This window comes from Pelmatolapia mariae, linkage group LG18, assembly GCF_036321145.2.
Source record: "Pelmatolapia mariae isolate MD_Pm_ZW linkage group LG18, Pm_UMD_F_2, whole genome shotgun sequence".
Taxonomy (NCBI): Eukaryota; Metazoa; Chordata; class Actinopteri; order Cichliformes; family Cichlidae; genus Pelmatolapia; species Pelmatolapia mariae.
Window position 1 is genome coordinate 12423490 of NC_086243.1, and position 12998 is coordinate 12436487.

General features: G+C 39.0%; 1 protein-coding gene across 1 annotated transcript in view; it reads right to left on the minus strand.

Annotated features, from left to right (window-relative positions):
- The window catches only part of clstn2a (calsyntenin 2a), a 153952-nt gene that overhangs the window by 16806 nt on the left and 124148 nt on the right, over nt 1-12998 (minus strand). The window lies entirely within an intron of this gene.

Below are 12998 nucleotides of genomic sequence, written 5' to 3' on the forward strand. Positions count from 1 at the left end.
TCTTCGCGTGCACAGTTCAAAGACATGCAGGTCTGCTTAACAGGTGATCCTAAACTGGATGTAGGTGTGAATGGTTGGATGTCTCTGTATGTTATTCCAGCTGCTACACTGGTGATCCGTCCAGGATGTACGCTGCCTGTTGCCATGTGACAGCTGGGCCCAACAGTGACCCTGAACTGGACAAGGGGAAGAAGCCAGTATGTGTTCCTATTACACAGAATGGAGCTTTCTAATAAAACATGCAATGACTCGTGTTTTTTAGCAACAGCAACCAGCTTTAAAAACAATAATGAAATAATATTTTCTTTTAAGTCAATATGGTATCAAGTGGCTTCTTATTTACACATCTGGCAGTTACAGAAAAAAAGCTGCTTTAATTTGGAGCTGTTAGAGGCCATCTAATGAAATCTAATTTTTACAGAGGCCTTAAAAATGACAATACACCAGTGAATTCAAAAAAATGGCTTCAACCTTGAAGAGCACTGCAATGCTTCCAAGAAAAGTCACAGCTGTAATTAAAATATCAATACGTTCTTAGCATATTTTACTGTGACAAGGCATTTTCTCTTAGTGCATGTTAGGAACAATCTGCCGTCCTGCACAGTGCCGAACAGAGTAAACAGCTATAGAAATGAGAAGAAATCAAAGTTTCATGTTTTATGCTGTTAAATGGGGGAGTACAAGTATAGTTTACGGCCCAAAGCAATAATGGTACAAACAGCACTGCATGGGGCCCTGAACAACTTCTTTCACAAATAATGAGGCCACAGTGGCTGTTTTCTAAAATAAATATTCTCAAATGAAACTGCACTTTCTTTTAAAGGTTATTATTTCTGGGCACTTGAGGTAAATATAATTTCAAAGGTATTCAGACAAGAAAAGGCCAGACTTTTAGTTTAATCAGTCTGGTGGGCAGGATTTGGTTAAAGATGGAGGAAAAGATTGGTTTGCATGGAGCAGAAAAATATCTGCTAATTTCAGATACGAAGAGAAAACATGACAGGTGGACCCCGGATTTCTCATTAAGGCCAAGTGGCCACACACACGGACACGGAGAATAAATTTCTGCTTAAGCTTTCATATAAACTAATGTAGACGAAACCTTTGTTGGAACAACCAAGAATCTCGAGGGATGTTAACTTTATAACATGATATGCTGACAGAAAGGAGAGCCCAGAAACCGCTCCTACCCACTAGACCTCACTTTTTAAAACCACCTTTAGATGTGATGATTCAAGATGAGTTTTATTCGGATGTAGTCATCACAACCTACATTTTGGTAGCATGACATTCCTCACGTCATGCCTCTTTTCTTCTTCTTTTTTTTTAACCTTCCTTTACTGTACATTAAGTGAAATATTCTGGCAAGTCACCCATGTGTTATTAACAATGACAGTGTATTTTAGTTTCATCATCTCGCATTCAGGATTTGCATGGGTACTTGACTAGACAGGCAGAATGAATTGCCACTTTCATTTAACCGCTGGTTGGCTGACTGCCTGCAGAGGTGAGTGCATGCCTCTACAATTATCGGCACTGTTTATGTGGGTGACTGTCTCCACTTATATGGCATTATACTGCATTTTCCTAGAGCTGTGACTATGTGGAGCTTATAAAAGCACAGTTTGGGACACCAGATGACTTACCCTCTGAGTGCAATGGACACTGCCTCTTGGCTTCTATTGTGTCCTATCAAGGCTCTTTTCTATACTCTTGTCAATGATTACAGTTTGACTACAGATAGATTTAAAGGGTAAAAAACATGCTCAAATGATGTTGTTAGACTTGTTATTAAATTTTAGCTTACATGTTTCCCTTTTGCTTTCGCACCGCTTAAACGTGATTGGTCGATACTGCTAAGAATACAAGCAGACGACAAACAGAAATCTGAAAATTTCTGCTACAAAATTTTGTGTCTTGCCTACAGACTGTATATTTCTGTAGAAATATCAATGCCACGTAGCAGATGCAAAGATGCAAACATGCAGTTTATCAGGATTGTTTTAGCTAAAGAGCTAAGGATTATGAAAATGGCATTAGTTTGCAAATGGTTCTGAATGAGTAACAAAACTCACTAGTAAACCTAAATCCTGTAATTGAAATCTATCCTGGCGACGCTATAGTGAAGGATTCATCCTCGGGGAGAACAGATAGATATCTGCAATACATTTTATGCTGATCCATTCATTACTGAATTCATATTTCAGGTCAAAGTAGCAGACTGAACCACAGCACACACATGAACAGAGTTAGCATGGCTAGAAATCCCTTCGGCAACTCTCCATTTCCAGACAAACTACGAAAGAAATTTGCTGTAAGGCTGTGTGGAAATATATTGTGTTGTGTGTTGCTGTTGCTTTTCTCTGCTTTTGATTATAATAACTGATGGAGTGGTTTCCAAACAGAAATAAAGACGAATAACATCTATTTTTATATGCAAGTTTTCGCACAGTGACTGCATGCTTGAAAAATAAATAGCACACGCATAATCAGACTGAATTTGAGAAATATCTCAGCACCAAAGCATGACAGAGAATGTAAAACTGAATCTGAAACCTGAACTTGAAAACTAAAAAATGACTAGAAATATTACAGAAAGATCACAAGTCATTTTGTTACAGATCAACTTTCTCGACTAGCTTCAGTGCGAAAATTTATTTGCACATATACTCGACTACTTCATCCAAGAAAGATTAGCTTCTGAATCCAATCTCTCACTGACTTTGTTTATGCAGCTGACTGTCTAAACTGTCTAAAATAAATCATGCTCACATATTTAAAAATGCACACACACACATCATTAGCAGATACCATCAGCAATTCTCTGTTGCAGAGCCATGTTTGTATACGCATTGCTTGTCTGATGACATATTAGTTAGTGTGAGCTTGAAAGTACTTCTCCTCTGCATCAAAGTAACGAGACAATGAATGCTGAAACAGTTTAATGAGCTGGTCCTCGGGCAGGTTGCAGACCTGTTTAGGATGGATGCTATCATCAGAGCATTCCCACAACAGAAAGAGAGAAAATAGGAGAGACAGAGGCTGAAGTGCAGAGACATAAACATCACGTCTGCACTAACATAGAAGTTAAAAATGCATTTACAGTTTTCTTAACTTTTTCCTACCAGGCTAAATTGGGGCCTTTTTTGGAAAATATTTTCCAGGTCGGTTACCTGGCAGCTGTTATTTTTGCAAATTTTTCCTTTCCTACTACCAATAAAAATAAAAACTTAGGTTATATTTTTCACCCTGAATGAAAGAAACATAAGAAACAGCAGATACAGAAGACACGGAGGACAGACAAACAGTCCAATGATTCAAAAATCACTTTAACAACCTCCACAGAACATAATTTTTTTGTCGTTTTCCTCCATGAAACCCTTTTGAATTCATATGCACTACTGTTTGCAGAGGGAATGAGCAAGTAAAAGTGCTGATTTTGGCTTTTAGGTATGACACGCTTTGAATATTTTAACTCAAAGCTTATTTACATTATTGACACACTAACACAGGTGCTTTCACTATTTCTGTCAGGACTTCTTGTGCTTGCTCAGTTAGCTTGTTTTACATTTTTCACTTCATACAGAACATTTGGGCATGCCACTGCAGGAAAAACACGGGGTCAATGTCTTCCATTTAACTGAGTTAGCTAAGGGTTTTTTAAATACTGGCTCACTGTCAAGGCTTACTGGGAACCTTGATGGCATAAAGCCAACATTAACGAAATTAGTTTCTCTTTTTTTCTGCTAGTCCAAACCAATAGCTGCTATGAAGCAGTCTAACAGGAAGGAAATTTTAGTAAACAATTGTTTTATTGTTTAATTTCATCAGAAAGACCAGCACATTGTGTGCAAAAATAAAAGGCTTTGTTACAATGTGACTGTCATTTCCCAGCATTCAACGCTTCAGCTTTTTTAAATAATCGGATTAAAAAAACCCCACTTAGAGCGCTCTATCAATTAGACAGAAAAATACGTGTGTTGCCTAAGATTATGTCCTTAATTGTTTTGCATACATTCAAGGACTGTACAGACAGTATCCTCTTTCTAATCATTTCTCTATCACAGTATAGAGTAGGTCTCTTCTGACAAAGGTTCATCTTGGAGACCGTGGTGAGTAAGCCTTACCTTACTCAGCCTGATTTCCTTTGTAGAGAATATTACCATGCAGCAGCAGCGGCAGTGTTTTATTGCTGAGGATAAAACACTGGAGATAAGCCAGTCTATCTTGTGGAGATCTGCCACGGTGTATTTACGAGAGGCTATTACATCCTACACATCAGCACAGAAGAAGGAAGATCTTAAGAGCCACTTGGACCTAGAAAATATTGCACAGTCTCAATTCAGCACAGACTCAATTGAGGTTTTTCACCCAGAAGATCTCTGGCAAAACAATTAGATGCTGCCAGCTCTGCGTTAAACCAGCTGCTAACGAGGAAAGCGGCGGCCTCGAATCTTTTATTTTTGAGCCAAACAGAGGTTATAGGTTGTGTGAACCGCAATGAATTATTGTGCACCTTTTCTGAGGAGGACACCAAAGCAAAGTTTCACAGACAGCATTAGTGCTTTTTAGATCTGCTGACATCGACAGAATAATGAGGACGTTGTGCTGGCTGCTGAGGAGCCCTTTAATAAGGTCAAGTTTATTTCGATATACTGGAGAGGTTTCGGATGTGGGGACTTCCTTAAAATCTTATAAAAATATAATATATATATATAAATATATATGATGGCGTTTTCATCTGTTTCAAGAGAAAACTAACCTTTTGTCTGATCAGATTTATTAGTACTTTAGCTTGTGTGATGGACATGATAACTGTAGTACTGGGTAAAATAACCATGGATGCTGGAAGCCATGTTGTTGCTGTTGTTGTCGTTCTCTTCAAACATTCACCGGATAATTTTAGGAAGTCTAGTTTTTCCCCCAGAGCCCTCCTTTTCTCTACTTCTCATCCGGCCCGTTCTATGCCCTTTTGTCTGAACTATTTTTTCCCCTCCCCTGTTTTCCCCACCTCCACCTCATCCATCCGTCATAACTTCCAATTCCCTTCTCTTTCCCTTTTCATCTCTTTTGTTCCTTTTCGCACCCCTCTCCTCTGATCATCTCTTTTCTGACACAGATGCAGCACCGCACTTTTGATGCCAGCATATTATGTGTCACCGTGGGAATGACAAGGATAGTGAAATAAATAAATAAATGGCACAAAGCAAAAGAAAGGAAGAAAGGAAACGAGCTTTGCTAACATGCGCAACGACATGTGCATAAAAAAACATGCAGTTTTCTGTGAAAGGGCAAATCTAGCAAACTTCTATGCAGAACACTCACTGAAAAAAAACTGTCCAATTAAAAGAATACAGAGTTGCCAAGTTTTCCACAAGTTACAAAGCAAAGTGTGCTTATCTAAAACTTCTAAACCACCAGTTTCTACTTTGAAAAGTTTTGCCAAACTATATTAAAAAAGAAAAATATTTGATATCTAATAAAGATCTGATTTGTGTTAGTGATACAACTAAAAAAATCCAAAGAAAGAAAGATATGAGGCTCTAGATTAAATAAGATCAATGCAAAAACATGCCAGATGCTTAAAGTGAAAGGTCTGCTTTAAAACGCCGTCTTTCAGCATAATGTTTGAAATCTGCCTGTCTTTATCTTTCCCCTATATCTCCAGGAGCTCTTACTTGATGAATGAAGCAATATGATACCTGTAAATAATTTAAATTCTACCTTATCGCTGATGTGAACAGACTTTTTTTTATGAACTGAAGGCAGGAATTGGAGAAGGAGAAGAGAACAGACAAGCAATAGTTGGAGAGACGTGTGGAGTGACTGGAAGTGGTAAATAGAACGATGGAAGAAACAAGCTGTTAGTACATTATGTAGTGCACTCACCATGTATGCAAAGTGCTCAATAAGGAGCATTAAGAAGCCTTTTTCTCTCTCACACACACACACACACACACATATATACTCCTGCTATCCCTCACCCTCCGGCCCGAGCACACACAGAGTGCAAAGAAATTTACATTTAGAGAGATGAAGGGAGCACCTAAAGCGGACAAAGTCCAGCTGAGCTCTCAAATGAAGGCATTTGAAAAATAGAGGCTAGAAATGAAATAAACACTGAGTGTTTTTGCTCGAGGCAGTTCTTAACATTTCCTCAGTTGCTTACTGTCTTTTTCTGTTTTGCACTCTCAGAAAGGAACAAATGTACGTTTCAGTGCCAACTTGTGTTTGTCTATTCAAAAACATGCTGCATATGAGTCCTTGCAGTAGATTAAATTGCAAAATGAAAGTGATCCATGGTAAATATGAGAGAAAACATGACATGAACTGAAAGAAATTATGGAGTCTGATTTTTTTTTTAAATAAGTGCTCTCATCTATCACAAAGCATGGTTACCTTTCTGTCTTGTCTTCTCACTCCAGATGCTTTTGCTTTAAAAATCTGCTCTAGCAAACAAAACTCACTCCAGCTGCAACGCCCCGAGGCTTCACGTAGGAAAATAACACGTGGATATACACAATTAGACGTAAAATTGAAACATTTATTAGTCTCTTGTGTGTGAGATGAAAAATTCTCACACTCTGCATAGGCGCTATCTATTACAAACAGAAGGAGAGGCAATGCACGCCACACCACAACCACCCACACCATCCAATTAATCTCTCGGGAAACAAACGGGGCCTTTTAATCCACACAGGGCAGAGAACAAGCCATGGCACGATAGGCATGGTAGAAACAGGCAGATAAGGCAGATAACTGTAGATGGCTTTAGAGACAAACAACAAGAGCAATTCTGCTCTAACTCCAGCATTCAGTCCTCATTATTGATCTCAGACATAAACAATAAATAGCAGGGGTTCTGCAGAAGTTGTGAGAGGAGTAATTGGTGAAATCGGAGAGCTGGTTTTGTGATTCACAACATGGGAGCTCTCACCATGCCCTGTCATATTTACTGTTATTTTGAATTGATGTGAAAAAGAAAAAGAAATCTTTTAATCCTTTCAAAATCTCACAACTATGCTGAGAAAAATACTGGGTACTTGATTCCCCTCTAACCCTTCTGTAATACACTATATTTTGTGCTCTCTCTATAAAGCATTTGATTTTAATGGACACGCTCTTGACTTTGGGGAAATATAGAAAGGTGTAGGTGCACATTAATGCTCACACTCGGAAAAATAACTTAACCTTTGTCATTCTTTGATTTCATATGTGATATTTTCCTACCATTTTTGGCTTGCAGGAAATTTAAAGAGAGTGTTTCTTGATTTGTATAGGACTTGGTAAGAACGACAGCTGGATTGTACCGATAGGCTCTCCAGACTCGGGAGAGTGAATAATGTTCAGAAAGGGTAGTGATTCATCCTTTAGTCCATTACCAACACTGAGAAGTTGAAAGGAAAAGCAGGCATCCTGTGTGTGTGTGTGTTTGTGTGCATGGTTGTGTTCACATAAACTCATAAATAAGTCAGTGCCTGTAGATGCGTGCATAACGGTTTCTGTCCAATGTGACATTCCTTCAGAGTATTCGATCGACATGGAAAATGGAGGCTTCTCTCTCCCTCGCTCTTTGCCAGCTTGCTTTCATCACACTCTACCCCTCCTCTCTTAGGCTCAGAATTGCAAAATCAATAGAGCTAAATGGAGTTGCTGCGGAAGCCATTGGGTGTCCTTTCTAAGTGCTGGAGGAACAAGGACAGTACGAAGCAGCTGTGACACTCCACAGTCACCCCTTCTTCTTCTTCCTCTTCTTACCACAGTCCTTTTTCCAACAGCCTCCACTGCTCTTGTACTCATTATTCACCTCAAGGCACTCTGGCAGTTCCTGTTCTTAGTTTAGTCTGTTTTAAGCACTATAGGCACTCTGAGATACTAAATAATAAGTATTAATATGCACTATTAATAGATAATACACTGTGTAACATTCAGCAGTGAATGTTAAAAATTCTTTCAGTAGTGCGAAAGAAAGGCATTTGGAAGTAGAGCTAATGCTGAGAGTACGGACTTAATTTCATTATTTGGTTTCAGTGTGATTCAGCCTACAAGTGCATTCATGACGTAAATTGACAATGCATTGTCATTTGGTACAATCTATCTTTAGTAGTACTTTGTACTCCATGCAGTGAGCCGACAAGGACAATCTCTGGTTTGCTGAACCAGTTTATATGAAAGAAATGAAGCGTACCTCATTATTTCATGTCCTCTGCTTACATGACATCTGAATCTAGGAGATGAACTTCATTGATCACTAAACAGTGATAGTCCCTTTGGCTTGTGAAGGATAACTAATAGGAAGATTAGTGGAATTATGGTTTACGTTTGAGAAGCCGCCGTCATACTGGTGGTCACTGGTCACTCAGTCAAACCTTCTTCTTCTGACTTTAGCAGTCGCCACAGCGAACCATCTGCCTGTTCCCCTCACCCACATCTTCATTGAAGTCCACTTCAATCACTGATCTCTCCCTACTGGGAATGCTCTTTACCACTTCATCCAAATTACTCCAGAATTCCTCTCTCTTCTAATTGACGACTACTTATGGTGTTCACAACTTTCAACATCAGCCCTTCGGTTTCCAGCTTCAAACTCATGATCCTGTCTAACACTCTGTGCACTTCCAGAAAACTCTTCATACAACATTACTGCTACTCTATTACTTTTCCTATCCACAGTACTGTGCAAAGGTCCTGAGCCATTCTTCATTTCTTTATATTTCGCTGGAGCAAGAATTACTTGCAGTTTTTTAAAGTGCTGAGCAATAGTCCTCCAGGCTTTCTAAAGGCCGTTTTGGACACTAGCCACTTTTTCAACCATTTTCAGTCCAGTCCTTATACCTGACCATTTTCAGAGGAATGTTTTTTTTTTTTTTTAGTTTAACCCTCTTAATACGGGCCTGTGAATCTAACTCAAGGTATAAACACACAATAGCAATTCTGGTCTTGACATTTCTGGTTCCAATCATCATCAGTATGTACTGAAGGAGGCCATGAGAGAGGTACAGCTGTGAGTGTCCTACAGCCATCTGTAAAACACAGTGGAGGCTCTGTCATGGTTTGGGGACTGCATTTCTTTTTGGGCATCTTGTCAAAAGTGATTGAATTATGAATGCATGGATTTTAAATCATCATGGATACCATCTAGAAAGTATCTGATTGGGAACAGCTTTTTCAGCATGACAATGACCCCAAGCACCATGCAATACAAGCATACCTGGATAGAAAAACACACAGTGGAACACTATCAGTCACGGATTGGCCTCCCCAGACCTCAGACCTCAACATTATTGAAGCAGTGTGGGATCATGTTGACAGAGAACAGAACAGAATGCAGAAACATCCAAAGAAGAGCTTTAAATGTCCTTCAAGAAGCCTGGAGAACTTTTCCTGAAGACTACTTAAAGAAATTAGAAGAAAGGTCAGACAGTGTTGAAGAATAAAGGTGGCCATACTTGAAACTGCGGTATTGAATTTCAAGGAAGAAACTCTGCTTTTGCCTTATGTATTGTATTTCCACATATGTTTGCACATCATTCAGTAAGTAGCTGCATTGTTTTGCCATATTCATTTAAAAACATAAAGAAATGATGACTCGCTTGAGACTTTTGCACAGTACTGTACACTGTGGTACAATAGTGTGAATGCACCTTGACCTGCGTCTTTCCACTTTGTCTCCATTTGCTTTAGCGATACTTCCAGCTTGTTGTTAGTCTATGCCGTTGTGTTCAGTACAGTAAAAGCAGAATGTTATTTGCAACCAAGGAATCCGGTTATGATTGTTTCTGTGTTTTTATAAACTTGTGGAAGGAAGTAACATTCTGTGACCTTAGCTGGAAACAGCCTTCTCTGTCACTGCTGGGATGAAGTCCAGTTAAAGTTACTGATTACAAAGTTTTGGCGGGTGTCTATATGTCTCTCTGTCAAAAAGATTTTAGTGAAGATCAAAGTGAGCGTGAAATTTAAAGCTAAGTGTGGTTTCACTAATGCCTGCAAAATAAAGGGCAGTGGAAGTAGCCCTCAAACCTTTTAACGCCCCAGTGCTGCAGCATGGCTACTGTTGTTACTTTGTTTCTCTCTCTCTCTCTCTTCGTGTGTGTGTGTGTGTGTATACACACATGGCTGTCTGGTAAACATAATATTTTGATGGGTTTGGTCTGAGAACTAATTGGCATGATGGTCCCTGGTTGCCATCTGAAAAAAATCCAAATAAGGTTTTTTTGTAGACGGTTGGCATCAGCCGTACTCACATATAAAATACTGTGTACTGCTTCAGGGCACAGATCAGATTTTGATATCTGTTCTTAAGTTTTAAAGAGGAGCATTTCTTTCTAAAATGACCATTTTGCACTTAGATTTAACAATAACACATCAGTCTTTTCTCTATTTCAGTTTCATGCATGTATTTCTATTTCTATCTCCTTAAACTTATGCTCAGGCGTTTGATAAAGAAACATGACAAAAAAATTGCAGCAAATCACAGTCATAATCAGTACACGATAATCACACAGCACTTTTTTTTCTTTGCTCTGTTCATCTATGTACTCCTCTCATTAACCTCTGGTATTTCAGACCAGTTTCCATTTATATTTAATGAGAGTCTCAGCACAAGTGATTTGTAGTGGTGAGCAGCACCATCACAAATTCTCTTTGACTGTATGGCATACTCCCTCCACGGTCTTTCACAAGATCCAGCTAAAGGAGCAAATGGGATCCCCACTATCTGAACTATGAACTATATATGTGTGTGTGTCTGTGTGTGTGTAATAGCAAAGACTGAGCAAGAGAGAGGTAATAGGAGAAAGATAACAGATGCAGAGAGAATGAGAAAAAGCAAAGCAGAAATAGAACCATGTCTTGAGGTTGTTTGCTTGGAAAACTTAGCAATCTGCTGCTTGGGTGCCCTTCTCTTTGTCACATCCACCTCTGTGGGCCACAGGAGAAAATAACAGTGGACTGAGGAAAGCACTTTTCAATCTACCTTTGACCTAGAACAAACAACTACCTGGCTGGAAGGTACACCTGAGAAAAACACATTTGGTTGTACCTGTGACCTGCAACAAACAACTGTTCTGCCTGGAAGGTACACACCACCACTAACAAAGATGACAACCAAAAGATACACTGATGTTTGTATGAATGCAGGGAATTACCGCATATGCCCTTACAATGAAAAAAAAAAGGAAAAAAACCAAGAAAATGAATTTGCATATATTTTTCAGTGCAAACCTACAGATAAAATATAAACCATAAGTCAGGGTTGAGATGCACCATTGCACGGACAAAAAGACCAAATACAAATCTCTTATAATCTGCTTTGCGAGTGAAAACCTCTGAGAACTCTCCATAATTATGAGGCATTTTCTAATAATTTCAAAATGTGGCTGATAAATGTGCCATCCCAAGAGTAAACAATTAGATTAGATATACAGCTAGCATTCATTATTACAGTGGTGAGCTGGGAGGGTTCACTGGGTTATCATCAAAATTATTTAGACATGAGGGATTTTATTATCTTTTATACTGCGAGACTTCCTTTACTCAGTGGTTACATTTAAGCCCAAACATAATAAAAAAAATGCAAACACCATGCAGACACAATAAAGAGACTCAAACTGACTCAAAATGGTGGCAGAGGGCGAAGACAACCCTTCTGATAAAATAATCAGATGAAAAATTGAACCATGTGAATGATTTAACTAGATTACTTTCTGGCTGCTTTCTTTCTGCACATATATTTGGGTGATTAAACTTCTGCCCTTTTCACAAAACACAAACTTTGCAGCTAAACTCGGTGGAAGCCTTGATTTTAATACAAACATTTAAGAAATAAGAGCAACGTGATAACAACAACAACAACGGTGCCAAACAGACAATCGTTCGCTGAGTTGATTAAATGCGAGTTAAACAGGAAAGACAGCCTTTAAGGAAGGGAAATGAGTCACATATTCATGAGCTCTGCAAATGTCACACTGTTTCAGTAATGTGCACGCAAACAGACAATATGTAAATGCAAACACAATCTCCCAAAAAGTTGAGCGGCTGTTTAAAATGTAAATAAAATCAGAAATAATTTAAAAATTGAATGAACCCATATTTTATTCATGATAGAACACAGAAAACATATCATATATTTAAATGGAGCATTTTGCTATTTCATGAAAATATTAGCTCATTTTCAATTTGATGGCAGCAACACGTCACAAAAAATTGGGGCAACAAAAGGGTCGAAAAGTAAGTGGTGGAAAAAAAGACACATGATTGTTTAAGAAGTAAAGATGGGCAGAGGTTCACCAATCTTCAAAAAAACTGCAAATCGTGGAACGATTTCAGAATAGCGTTCCAGAAATCACTGTCACAGTTCACCGTGCCATCCACAAGTGCAGGTTAGAGCACTGTCATGAAAAGAGGCCGTATGTGAACATGATCAAGAAACACCTCCGTTCATTTAAAATAAAATTTGAATCTTTATAGAAAACATGGACATCAGGAGGAGCCGGACCATCTTGTCTTCCTTCTCTCACCCCAACCGGTCGCAGCAGATGGCCCCGCCCCTCCCTGAGCCTGGTTCTGCTGGAGGTTTCTTCCTGTTAAAAGGGAGTTTTTCCTTCCCACTGTCGCCAAAGTGCTTGCTCATAGGGGGTCATATGATTGTTGGGTTTTTCTCTGTATGTATTATTGTAGGGTCTACCTTACAATACAAAGCGCCTTGAGGCGACTGTTGTTGTGATTTGGCGCTATATAAATAAAATTGAATTGAATTCAATTGAATTGCTTCTAATCAGTGCTCACTTCAAAAGCCTGCATCTCTGATTTTATGGGGTACATTAGTGCCTATGGAATGGGCAGGTTGCGAATTTGGAAAGACACAATCAGTGCTGAAAGTTATATACAGGTACTAAAGTAGCCTATCGAGGCCTTCCCTTCAGGGAAGGTCTTGCAAATTTCAGCAAGACAATGTTAAACCGCATACTGCTCCTGTTACAAAAGCATGGCTTTGAGTC